The sequence below is a fragment of the Balaenoptera borealis genome (assembly GCF_965194805.1).
Source record: "Balaenoptera borealis genome assembly, chromosome: 4".
In the NCBI taxonomy this organism is placed as follows: Eukaryota; Metazoa; Chordata; class Mammalia; order Artiodactyla; family Balaenopteridae; genus Balaenoptera; species Balaenoptera borealis.
This window is the reverse complement of record NC_138861.1, coordinates 86350176-86362694: the sequence shown is the minus strand read 5'-3', so window position 1 is coordinate 86362694 and position 12519 is coordinate 86350176. Positions and strand designations below refer to the sequence as shown.

General features: G+C 36.3%; 1 protein-coding gene across 1 annotated transcript in view; it reads right to left on the bottom strand.

Annotated features, from left to right (window-relative positions):
• SMIM14 (small integral membrane protein 14) overlaps positions 1–12519 on the bottom strand; it is a 63082-nt gene that overhangs the window by 23985 nt on the left and 26578 nt on the right. The window lies entirely within an intron of this gene.

Here is a 12519-nt window from a genome sequence, read left to right as displayed (position 1 = left end):
CTCTATTTTTAGTTTTTATGAGGAACCTCCATACTGTGTGTTTTCCATAGTGGCTGCACCAATTTACATTCCTACCAACAGTGTAGGAGAGTTCCCTTTTCTCCAACCCCTCCCCCAGCATTTGTTATTTGAAGGCTTTTTATTTTTTCTTCTTATTTATTTATTTATTTGGCCATGCCACGTGGCTTGTGGGATCTTAGTTCCCCAACCTGGGATCGAACCCAGGCCCTCTGTGAAAGCTCGGAGTCTCAAACACTGAACCACCAGGGAATTTCCTGAAGGCTTTTTAATGATGGCCATTCTGACCGGTGTGCGGTGGTACCTCATTGTAGTTTTGATTTGCATTTCTCTAATAATTAGCAATGTTGAGCATCTTTTCATGTGCCTTTTGGCCATCTGTGTGTCTTCTTTGGAGAAATGTCTATTTAGGTCTTCTGCCCATTTTTCGATTGGGTTGTTTGATCACATTTAGTTCTTAATGACTAAGTAGCATCTCTACATATTTTCCTACAATATTAACAAAAATATTCAATAACTTGGAAGGACCACAATAATCCATGTACATTTAAGCCTAAAGACTTCAAATAATCAGGTTAAAGGCAAGTCTGAGTATTTTGAAAATAGTTTTTGAATGTCTAACACTAATAGGTTGCCCAAATGATATGCATATATTTTCCCAAATCCTACAAAAATACCTTCTAAATTTTAGTTTAATTAATTTATTGAACCAAAAGTCATCACGTAATTTATGGCCACTGATAAGACAACAACACAACTTATATGCTGGTACAGTCTATTTTGATTATATATAAAGATATAGATATAGATACATGACTGTCCACAAACTCAATGCAACCTCTGGCCAAGAGAGCAATAAATGTCATGAAATGGGATACGTGAGTGGGGGACAAGAGGAAGGGGGACTCTGACATTTTGCTCTGTATTTCTACATTATTTCAAGTGTCCGTAATTTAGATATTCACATATTACAAGTATATTAAAAGGAAAGACAAAATTCCAATACCATGATACTTGAAAATGAGGCTGACTCTGATTTGCTGTTACGGACTGAATGTTTGAGTCTCCTCAAAATTCATATTTTGAAATCCTAATCCCCAATGTGATGGTATTAGGAGGTGGGGCCTTTCAGAGATGATTAGGTTACGAGGGTGGAGCCCACATGAGTGGGATTAGTGTTCTCATAAAAGAGACCCCAGAATGCTTTCTTGCCCTCTCTTCACCATATAAGGATACAAGATCTGTAACCTATGTGAAAACAAATTTCTAGAAAGAGATATATAGCAGACTGTATTTTCTAAAAACGGTCATAGCAGTATTTCTAACCACACACGCTCTTCCAGAATCTTGCCACTCCCCATCAAGAGGTGGAGTCTCCTAACTCAAAAGTGGTTTTTTAAAAATTAACTCAAAATATATTAAAGACCTGAATGTAACACCTGAAACCATAAAAATCCCAGAAGAAAACATAGGTGGTAAGCTCCCTGACATCAGTCTTGGTGATAAGTTTTTGGATCTGACTCCAAAAGCAAAGGAAACAAATGCTAAAACAAATAAGTGAGACTACATCAAACTAAAAAGCTGTTGCATAGCAAAGGAAACCATCATCAAAATGAAAAGGCAACTTATTGAATGGGAGGAGATATTTGCACATCATATATCAGATAAGGGGTTAAATATCCAAAATATATAAAGAACTCATAAAATTCAATAGCCAAATAAACAAACAATCTGATTAAGAAATAGGCAGAGGATCTCAATTGACATTTTCCCAAAAAAAGACATAAAGTTGGCCAACAGGTACATGAAGAGATGCTCAATATCACTAATCATCAGGGAAATGCAAATCAAAACCACAATGAGGTATCACCTCACATATATCCATCATATATGTATATCAATATAATAGAATTATTATTCAGCCTTAAAAAGGAACAAAATCTTGCCTTTTGCGACGACATGGATGGACCTTGAGGGAATTATGCTAAGTGAAATAAGTCAGAGAAAGACAAATACCATATGATCTCACTTATATGAGGAATTTAAAACAACAACAAAAGATCAAGCTCAAAGATATAGAGAACAGATTGGCGGTTGCCAGAGGTGGGGGGGGGTTGGGAGGTGAGTGAAATAGGTGAAGGGGGTCAAAACGTACAAACTTCCAGTTACAAAATAGTTTAAGTTATGGGGATGTAATGTACAGCATAGTGACTATAGTTGGTAATACCATATTGCATATTTGAAAGTTGCTAAGAGAGTAGATCTTAATAGTTCTCATCACAAGAAAAAAAATTGTAACCGTGTATGGTAACAAGTGTTAACTAGACTTACTGCGACAATCATTTCCTAATATATACAAGTCGCACACCTGAAACTAATGTTATTTGTCAGTTATACCTCAATTAAAAAAGAGGTGAAGTCTATTCCCCCTCCTCTTGAAGCTGAGCAGGCTCAGGACTGCTACAACCAGAAGTATAGTAGAAGTGTTGTATGTGACTTCTTAGGCTAGGTTATAAAAAGTATCCAGGCTGCATGGTTCTTTCCCTCCCCCATCCTCTCGTGGGATGGATGCTTGCCCTTGGAACCAAGCCACTGTGCTGTGAGGAAGCCAAGCAGCCACATGAAAAGGCCGTATGTAGGTGTTCTGGCTGACAGTACTAGGTAGGGTTTCAGCCACCAGCCAGCATCAACTGCCAGACAGTGAGTGAGCAAGCCTCCAGATGCTCTTCCTGCTCCCAGCCTCTCAGTCGTCCAGCTAAGAACCCAGACATTATGCAGCAGACAAGCCGTCTCCACTGTGCTCTGTATGAACTCCAGACACACAGTTTGTTAATTAAAAGGTTTTACTTATGCCAGAGTTTTAGGGTAATTTGTTATACAGCCATAATAACGGGAATATAAGAGAAACTGTAAATAGCTTAAAATCAGTAAAGTGGCAATGAGAGGCTGGGGAACATAGGGAGATTTTTACTTGTCCATTTCTACACTTAGTACTGCTTGAATTTTGTGCCACGAGGACATGCACTAGCTATTTTATCTTTTAAATAAAACATAACCTCACTTCTGTGAAGGAGGCCAGAAGGGGGTCCCCTCACACAGTACAACCTGACGTCAATTACAAGAAGAATTGCCAATTACAGACCTCAACAGAAGATCATCAATCACAGGCCCCAACAGGAAAAAATGTACACTGCATCTCCTACAAGAAACTGACTACCCCAGCAACTCAGCCAATGAGAAGCCATCATCACCCTGAGCTCTCACTTTTCTCCAATGGGCTTTTGTTCAAAACAACCCCTCCCAACTTACTCCTTTTTCTCTATAAAATAATGTCCCTCTCCTTTGTTCCTTGGACTTGCTAAATAATATTAAATTGGGGATAAAATATATATACCATAGTATCTAAATGTTTATTTGTGAGAAAGATCCGGGAAGGTGCATATCAAATTCATCTAGGGAAGTAGGAACATGCCAGATATAGAGAAGCGAGTAAGAAGTTTGGTCTTACTTTTAATGTATTGATTTTGTGAAAGAACATTAGTATATTATTCATATTAAAAAACATTTTACAAAAATATAAATTAATAGGAAAAGATACTAGCAGTAGATATATTTGCTGGGTAGAGAAGTTTCTCAAGAAACTTTTCAGGCATACATCTTCCAGGAAAAGGCCAATGATAGGTCTTACTCAACGTGACTTATTTAAGTACAGTGGACATGAGTCACAATTTACAAGGCCTTCAGGCTTGTAAGGGGAATCTGACCAATGATCTCCCAGATCACATGCTTACAGTACTTTAATACGGAAACAAATGTAAGTAAATTAAGAGATGCAGAAGTTTCAGTTACTCAGTTTAGATTAGAGCTGAAATACAGAGCTCAACAAACAAACAAAAGGGGGATTATCTGCATTCCAAACCTTAGGTTACAACAGAAAGGAGGAAAAACACAAAGCATAACCTAAATTCACATTTCTAAATCCATCTGTTCTCTTTCTGGAACGCCTATCATTAATAGAAGAAACTGTATACCAAGAGACAGCCAGTCAAGGAGAACAGGAGAAGGAGGTGGCAAGAGAGCAGAAGAGGATAGAAACAGAATAATTCTGCAAATGGGGAACTGAAAAAGTCTCTCGCCAGGCCATCTTTATGATTGTAAGGAAATATAAGTTATTTTTAAAAAACCCAAACAACTAGATATATCAGTTATAAGGAAATACCTCCTTAAAAACAAAACTAACCTCAGAGGAGACACACACCAAAAAACCTACAACTTAAAAGAATGATTTATAATTAGACTATGATTTTGTGTTGGCATCTTTCTACATATCCAGTAGTATTCTACTACTACATCAATAAAAACCCATATTTATCAATAGGCATATTCCCATGTTAACAAGTAATGAAACACAGAACTGTATGTAACATGATAAAGATATCTGATTTTAATTGAAAGGGACTCACTCTATATTCTTATCCACCTCTTTAAGTCTACTTAGCCAGTATTTAATGAGTAAAACATTAAAGTTCTAATTAGAGTATTAGATTAGGATAGAAAAATGCCTGTAATGTCAGATAATGCCTCCATTTTTTAATGTTTCTGAACATTCCTAAGACAAACAGAACCTGGCAAACAAATCCTGGCAAAACACTTACCTGGCAAAATACAACTACATTAAAACAGTCTAATACCTGTGTAACCCAAGGGTGTAATTAGATCATAGGAAGGAAACACGCCAATAGAATAAGTAAAGCTTTACTTGTCATGAGCACCCCAAAATGGGCATTCTTTGTACTGCAGTCCTACCAACCTTAACTGAAACACTGTTTATAACGTATCATTTAAAACACTCCTGTAAGAATACAGTGATACAGTCATTTGCTTTAAAAGTCCACATTGCAGCTATATTGGGTTGGCCAAAAAGTTCGTTCGTTCTTTTCCGTTAAGGTGGCTCTAGTAGCACTTAGTTGTCTTTAACTTCATTCGAAACAATTTTTTTAGATTGTATGTGACAGCTCTCATATCAGCGTGCATTTAAAAAAAGACTTATCAAAACTGGTGAACTTCTGTGTAGCCATTTTAATATTGAAGATGGAAGAAAAAAAGCAACATTTTTGGCATATTATGCTTTATTATTTCAAGAAAGGTAAAAACGACTGAAATGCAAAAAAAGATTTTGTGCAGTGTATGGAGAAGGTGCTATGACTGATCAAACATGTCAAAAGTGGTTTGTGAAGTTTTTCGTGCTGGAGATTTCTCACTGGACGATGCTCCACAGTCGGGTAGACCAGTTGAAGTTGATAGCGATCAAATCGAGACATTAATTGAGAACAATCAACGTTATACCACGCGGGAGATAGCCAACATACTCAAAATATCCAAATCAAGCACTGAAAATCATCTGCACCAGCTTGGTTATGTTAATCGCTTTGATGTTTGGGTTCCACATAAATCAAGCAGAAAAAAACCTTCTTCACCATATTTTTGCATTTGGAATGTAATGAAAACGTTCTGTTTTTAAAACAAATTGTGACGGGTGAGGAAAAGTGGATAACGTACAATAATGTGAAATGGAAGAGATGGTGGGGCAAGTGAAATGAACCACCACCAACCACACCAAAGGTCGGTTATCATCCAAAGAAGGTTGGATTGTGTATATGGTGGGATTGCAAGGGAGTCCTCTATTATAAGCTCCTTCCGGAAAACCAAACAATTAATTCCAACAACTACTGCTCCAAATTAGACCAACTGAAAGCAGCACTTGATGAAAAGCATCCAGAATTAGTCAACAGAAAATACATAATATTCTATCAGGATAACACAAGACCACATGTTTCTTTGATGACCAGGCAAAAATTGTTACAGCTTGGCTGGGAAGTTCTGATTAATCTGCCGTATTCACCAGACATTGAACTTTCGAATTTCCATTTATTTCAGTCTTTACAAAATTCTCTTAATAGAAAAAAATTTCCATTCCCTGGAAGACCGTAAAAGGCGCCTGGAACAGTTCTTTGCTCAAAAAGATAACAAGTTTTGGGAAGGACTTCCCTGGTGGCGCAGTAGTTAAGAATCCGCCTGCCAATGCAGGGGACGTGGGTTCGAGCCCTGGTCCAGGAAGATTCCACATGCCACAGAGCAACTAAGCCTGTGAGCCACAACTACTGAGCCCAAGCGCCACAGCGACTGAAACCCACACGCCTAGAGCCCGTGCTCCGCAACAGGAGAAGCCACCGCAATGAGAAGCCTGTGCACTGCAATGAAGAGTAACCCCCACTCGCTGTAACTAGAGAAAGCCTGCGCACAGCAATGAAGACCCAACGCAGCCAAAAATAAATAAATAAATAAATAAATAAATAAATCTATTTTTTAAAAAAAGTTTTGGGAAGATGGAAGTATGAAGTTGCCTGAAAAATGACAGAAGGTAGTGGAACAAAAGGGTGAATACATTGTTCAATAAAGTTCTTGGTGAAAATGAAAAACGTGTCTCTTATTTTTACTTAAAAACCAAAGGCACTTTTTGGTCAACCCAATATAATAAAATGCATGAAAATCAGATTTATATTCTTTGTACTGGTACAGCTTAGCAGTTAAATAATCAAAACGTACATGGAACTGGTGAGGCAATAGTAAAGTGTTTGAATTGCTGTTTATGTCCATTTAGCCTTAGAAGACATACAAGTTTTTTCTATTTTTATATATATTTTTAACATGAGAAAAAATTGTACCAATTCAGAAATCAACAAAGGTAAGATGAGAATACAGTCTTATTAAAATTATTAAAAAGCTAAACATGGTAGAATATATTTTCTTTGCAAATCACATTAACAGTGCATTCAAAAATTTTATTCTTCAGTGGAAAAAGTCTGTGATTACTAGTTTTTCTATAGAACTGTCCTGCTTATAATACCTCTGAAGATGCTTACAAAGTTTTATTTTTAAGTTAATATTTGAATAGGTAATGTACTCTCATAGTTTTAAAAGGTAAAAATACAGTGAAGAGTCTCTCTTTCACAGTTTTCTCCTATTCCTCTACCGCCTCCTTGACTGCAAATATAGTGTGTTTTTTTAAGGTACCTGAAGGAAACCGACAGGAAGCAGAGCAGATCATCGTACCGAAGAAACAGCACAGGGCCTGGAGCTAATGCCAAGCTCGAATGTGCCTCTGCCACTCTCTGGTCGGTTCCAATACTTGGGAAAACCTCAGGGTCCTCATTTGAAAAAGGATGATCAACATCAGAGGATTTCTGTGGGTTTAAAATAGTGCCTACATTCCCATCAAACTCTCCCCAATATAACCATCGTTATGAATCTGAGATATATTCCTTGGAACCTCTTCTATGCATTTACAAACATTATCCTGACCTACACATACTCTCATACTCTAACCTTAACCTGCAAAGGCATCTCTATGGCTTTCACTAACATTTCTCAGATACTTCTAAAATATGTTTCTTCTTTTATTTCTAATTGTTTTTGCATTCTCTGTTGTTTGGGACATAAACAGCTTGTCCCAGACGTGATGGATTCTCTCTTTTGTCAGTATTATTCCTGTGTTCAACTGTTTTGGCTTTGAATTAATTTTGTCTGAGATTAAGAGTATCACATTCTTTTGGGACAGCTTCCCCTACACCCCCGCTCCTTTCATCACTTATCTATGAGATTTTGTTTTCAGTGTCTGTCTCCCTTGATAAACAACAGCATTTAAAAACTCCAACCTGTCTCTATTAATAAGTATAATCCACTCACACATAACATTTTACTTTATTGCTTTCTATTAACTATGCTTCTCTTGTTTCTTCCTGCCTGCCTTCAGCTTACTTGGGTTTCCTTTTTCCGTTTTCTTTTTTTTTTTAAATAAACACTAATTCTCCCCCCTATTCAAAGTTCTCAAATGTGTCAGTACTAGGGCATCCGGATATCTGAGAGGCAGTTCTTTGGTTGTTGTGACTGGCTTGCATCCCCCCTAACTTTCAGAGGTCCTGCCACACATTCACTAAGTGAAAAACTTGAGCCTATAATATAATCTAAGTCCATTTCAAAGAAAAACACAAAGTATTTTTTGGATGGTTATACTCGACACAGAATTATCGAGGAATTTAACTGGACTTTCACATTTAAATCAAGGGAAGACTATACTTAGTTTTGTTTATGACTCTACCAAGAATCTGGTGACTTTGAAACTTTACCATTTCAAAAAATCATGTTGCTGGTGGTACTTAAGGCCAGCATAACATACTTGTATGGGTCTGCATTTATAGCTATACATTCATAATGACTTTTCATATTAGAAGGATCTAACTATTTCATCTTGTCTTCTAATGTAGCTGTACCTGCGACCACATTGTAGTCCTTTTATTTTCTTCAACTCTTTGCTTGTTTTTCTGTTCATATTTATTAATGAAGGACTAGGCTGGGTGAGCAGTTAGGGTATACAAACAGCTTCCCTTATCAAGAAAGCATGCAGGTAGCTATAACCCTGGAATGTCCCTTCACCATTATCCTGGGATCTCCATTCACCATCACTCTGGAAATTACTTTTGCCTCTCTCATATGTTGGATCTCCTGCTTTCTACACTCGAAATCTCTTCATTCTTGGTTTATGCCTACATCTTGGTGAAAAACAGTTCATCCTCTAGTAACCAGCTAAGAAAAGGTACATGAGGTAAAATTTTTGAAGACTCTCCTCCTATTTGATAGTTGGTTGGATATAGAATGATGGATTGGTAATAATTTCCCTTCAGAATTTAAAGTCACTGTGCTAATGCCTTCCAATTTTGCTGTTGAAAAGTCTAAAAGTCATTTAGACACTTGATCCTTTGTATGTGACCTGTATTTTCAGGAATGGCAAGGCAGCCAGAAACGGTAGAACAAAGTGAGCAAACGGGAACCAGTGGAGTGAAGGGGGACAGATTACACAGTGCCACATAAATTTTGTTTCTTTTCACTATGAGTGTCATGGGGAACTACTGCAGAATTTTGAGGAAAGGAGGAACATTACCTGACTTATCGGAAATAGATCATTTCAACTCCTGTAGTGAGACTAAAGTTGAAGAAAATGGAGACGGCAAGAGGGTAGAAGCAAAGAGACCAACAAGGAGGCTAATTTCAATAATCTAGGCAAGAGATGATGGCAAGTTAGACCAGGGTGTTTCACTGGAGGTGTGAGAAATGGCTGGATTCTGGATATATATTTTTAAGGTTGAGCCAAAGGGATTTGGTTCTGCATTAGCCATGGGGTTGAAAGAACAGAGTAAAAGATGACACAAAAGCTGTTGCCTGAGCAACCAGAATAATGGAGTGAATAGAGAAGACAGGGAATTCCCTGGCGGTCCAGTGATTAGGACTCGGTGCTTTCACTGCTGTGGCCCGGGTTCAATCCCTGGTCAGGGAACTAAGCCTCATGGCGTGGCCAAAAGAAAAAGAAAAAAAAAAAAAAGAGAGAAGACAGAAGTATAAGGTTGGGGGCAAGAAAAGTTCAGTTATGCACACATCAAGTACAAAATGTCTACTATTTGTCCAAATGGAGATGTTGCATCAACAGTTGGATACACAAAAGTCTGGAATTCAGGAGCAGCAGCTTTTTGGCTGGGCTATTTTGGAGCATGGGCTCATTTTGGCATTTACATTCCCTTTGATCCTATTCATTTTCCATGCCAGGTTATCCAATGTGAGCCACATAATATTTTTTTAATATGTCCTTTTCTGCTTAAATCATCTAAAACTTCTATTACTTACAATGAAGAACCTTAACTGAAATCATTACTAAATCAGGAAAATAAATTAGTTTTAAATTGTGAATGAATAGAACTTTATTAAAATGGAAAGGAACTAACGGTAAAATCTTAACTGCTTCTAAGCTGAATATATCCCTTGGCAAAGCCCATCTATTTTCACAGAATAGGCAAAACAAAAACTACAACCCAACATACAACTAATGAGCTAACCATAAAAAAATCATTAAAATCCTCAAGTTTCCCCAAATGAGTTTCTCTTCCCTCTGGAATCTTCAATACTGCTATCAGCATGTTATACATAAGGGGATCATCCATCAGTAACTGATATTGTGTGAAAATATCCATCATACACAAGAAAATCCAATTTTATTACATAAGGTCAAAAATAATAAAAATCCCAAATTAGAACGTGAAATTAATGAGATGGTACGCTATTACAAAGATGAATTAGATGTCCATTTTTAAAACAATGAGACTAAATCTCTGCACTGTTATCATACTATAACACAGTATTATTGTATCTATGAGCTTCCTAAGCATGCAGACATCTAAATTCTAGTAGTTATAACTAATATAGAAAAAATATACCCTCAGATAAATTGCTTTTAAAACATAGGCTGGGGCTTCCCTGCTGGTGCAGTGGTTAAGAATCCACCTGCCAATGCAGGGGACACAGGTTCAAGCCCTGGTCCAGGAAGATCCCACATGCCGCGGAGCAACTAAGCCCGTGTGCCGCAACTACTGAGCCTGTGCTCTAGAGCCCGTGAGCCACAACTACTGAGCCTGCGTGCTACAACTACTGAAGCCTGTGCACCTAGAGCCCGTGCTCCACAACTAGAGAAGCCACCATAATGAGAAGCCCGCGCACCGCAACGAAGAGTAGCCCCCGCTCACTGCGACTAGAGAAAGCCTGCGCACAGCAACAAAGACCCAATGCAGCCAAAAATAAATAAATAAAATAAATAATTTATATAAATAAATAAATAAATAAATAAATAAAATTAAATTAAATATAGGCTGTAGAGTTAGAGTTCCACAGGGTAATAAGATAACAGACACTGGGGAAAAAAGGTCCTATAAAGTATGAGTAGAAGATAATGGATGCATGAGAGGTAGAAAAGTCTAGTATTGATATATTACAAAAGAATACAATGACGTTTAAATGAAAATATTGATAGTTTTTGCTAGATAACCTTTTTCTGATTATAAGATTTATTATCACAGAAAATACAAGAAAGTATAAAAGAGAAGTCTCAGCCCATATTACAGAATCCAGAGATAACCACTTTTAACATTTCGGTGTATTCTCTTCTAGTCTTTCTTCCTATGCACACATGTATATGAAATGAGTGGGTGTGTGGGTGTATGTGTATGTGTACACAAAGCAAGATCTACTAAACGCCATTTGTACATCTTTTTTTTTTCATTTCATATAACACACACATCTCCCTTGTTTTTAAATATTTTTCAAAGACAACTATTTTAAACAAGATTTTACCATATGAATTTCCATGATATAACCACTGTCCTACTAGTCAACATTAAGGTTGCTTATAACTTTTTATTACTGTAAATAATGTTACAATAAATAGTATTATTCATAAATCTTTGAATTTCTGAATTTAGAGACCATATTTCTAACAATACTTCTTAGGAAAAATGTTTAGAAAGCACTTAAATATCAACAATGTAGATATGATCCAAAAATGCTGCTTGATTCTGAATTTAAATAAAAGAAGAAGAAATACACATGAAATAAAAATTAAAAAGCACAGTTCAATTCAAACAAACATCTATCAAACCTTGCCAGCAAGTTTACTTAATGAATCAAATGAGTTTCTCCTCCCTCTGGAATCTTCAATACTGCTATCAGCGTGTTATACATAAGAGGGTCATCCATCAGTAATTTACATTGTGTGAAAATATCCATCATACACTAAAAAATGTGGACTTTTAAAAGATCGGTAAAAATCTAAAATCTATTTTCACATAATTAGGAAGTATTTCAAACCAAGAATGCTATAAGTAACGCCATCAAGCATGAATTAATGTGCCCATTAAAAAAAAAAAAAAAGCTAAACATGGCTTCCTTGACAATCTACTAAAGTTAAGTGTACAGGGAACCCTAAAAAAGTAGGGCTTAGTTTTAGTCATCTCTTAAAAAGCAGCAGAGCTAATAGAACAAAGCATGTTAAAAATAAAAAATACTATACTAGGAAATAAAAAGAGGTAGTAGCCCTTATTAAAAACTAATCTCCTGGGAAATTTTACCACAATTAAATTACAAGTCTATTTTTTGTTCCTAATATCAGAGTAATTTGAAAAAAATTTGCCTTATGTTTGATTGAATTAAGACATTAAAAACTATCAGCTCAAACTTCATAAATAAACAGGAGAAAATATTTTTTAAACTCTTCTCAGATTAATCTATTTTTACATCAATTATCAGAGATATGACATTGCCATTTTATTTCTATACTCACAAGAGTCTGATTTAATTTATAAGTTCTTAGTTTATTTCTATCCCTCTAAGGCACTCTTAAGGATCATAAGTCCTAGTATATGCTAATTCTCAAAGGAACATCATTCACAATCAATGCACTTCTGATCACTGTACATAGACAATGAGTGAGCAGAAAACTTGCTTATTCAAGTATTCCAGCAAATGTTTGTACCTGCCTTTATTAACTGGCCTATAATAATATACCCCGGTACAAGAGTATTTTAAAACAGCAAAATGTTGTTATAATGTATAACATAATAATAA